Source organism: Lepidothrix coronata, unplaced genomic scaffold (genome assembly GCF_001604755.1).
Source record: "Lepidothrix coronata isolate B3197 unplaced genomic scaffold, Lepidothrix_coronata-1.0 Scaffold173, whole genome shotgun sequence".
In the NCBI taxonomy this organism is placed as follows: Eukaryota; Metazoa; Chordata; class Aves; order Passeriformes; family Pipridae; genus Lepidothrix; species Lepidothrix coronata.
Window position 1 is genome coordinate 1,540,820 of NW_016690353.1, and position 1,325 is coordinate 1,542,144.

Here is a 1,325-nt window from a genome sequence, read left to right on the forward strand (position 1 = left end):
TGGCTTCAGGATTCCCAGAGAGCTCCTTGAGGGAGCAAACTGTGTGGAATTCAGAGGTGGAATTAGTGTCAAAGTGGGGATTTCGGGATCCACACTCTGGAAATCACAGATTTTTTTAACAAATAGTTTGACTTCTTGCCCCAAAAACCTGCAGGTCCCTCCACAGCTCCACTGGGAGCAGCACCTGGGACACTGGGAACAGGGAGCTGGGATTGGATTTCCTGCAGAGTCACTCTGATGTGGGAATTCTTTCCACGAGACTCAGCTGTGCTTCCATAAAAAGGGGGTGACTCACCTCGTGTGAGCTCCCCAATTAATTGGGAGCGTTACTAATTATCCCAGGAGCTGCTCCAAACACCAGGACAAGGAGCTGCCACCTTCCCTTTGCCAGGTTTCCACCAAAATTCCAGTCCTGGATTCTTCTCTCCTGCCCTTGGGAACGATCTGCACGACATTCCTGCACATAAACCCGTATTTTATGGCGTTTGGGGTTTATTTTTATCTCCTGTTTTATCTGTTTTCTCTCCTCCCTCCTGGCTGCAGTTTTCCCAGGGTGGTTTATTCCCAGTTTACCATCTGGGAAATGAGGAGTTTGAAGCTCCTGGGAGCCCAACAACCCTCAACAAAAATGTTCCCAAGGCCTAACAAGTGGTTCTTCCCTTTTTTTTTTTTAAACCAGGACACACTTCCAGGAGGTTTTTAACTCTGGGATTCTCCACAAGATGCTACAGGACACAAAGTGCTCAGGGGTGACTCCCATGTTTCCTCCCACACTCCCTTCCCTCTCCTCCAGTGCCAATCCCAACCCTCTCCAGATATTTCCTCACCCCAAGCCAGAACTTCTCCATCCTGGAAAGGATTTCCAGCCCTTCCTTTTCCTTTTTCCCCACTCCAAAGTCCTTCTCTTCCTCCTCACCCCAAACACGACACAGTCACCAGCTACAGCGCAGAATTCCAGGATGGTTTGGGATGGGAGGGACCTTAAGGATCATCCAGTGCCATGGGCAGGAACACCTTCCATTATCCCAGGTTGCTCCAACCTGGCCTTGGACACTTCCAGGGATCCAGAGGCAGCCACAGCTTCTCTGGCAAATCCATTCCAGTCCCTCCCCACCCTCCCAGCCAGGAATTCCTTCCCAATATCCCATCTATCCCTGCCCTCTGGCAGTGGGAAGCCATTCCCTGTGTCCTGTCCCTCCATGCTCTTGTAAAAAGTCCCTCTCCGTGTTTCCTGAGGGTTCCCTTCAGGTCCTGGAAGGATCTTTCCCTGGACCCTTTTCCTAATACCAGAAAACAGCCCATTTTATCCCAATCCTACCAGGGGA

General features: G+C 50.6%; 1 protein-coding gene across 3 annotated transcripts in view; it reads right to left on the bottom strand.

Moving 5' to 3' along the window:
* The window catches only part of SNAP47 (synaptosome associated protein 47), a 33,767-nt gene that overhangs the window by 30,875 nt on the left and 1,567 nt on the right, over positions 1-1,325 (bottom strand). Inside the window, exon 1 of one of the 3 annotated variants that reach the window (XM_017830054.1) lies at positions 937-961. The exons of 1 other annotated variant lie outside the window; for it this stretch is intronic. The gene's annotated coding sequence lies outside the window, so the exon portion shown is untranslated. One more of the 3 variants, XM_017830056.1, reaches the window with a different exon arrangement.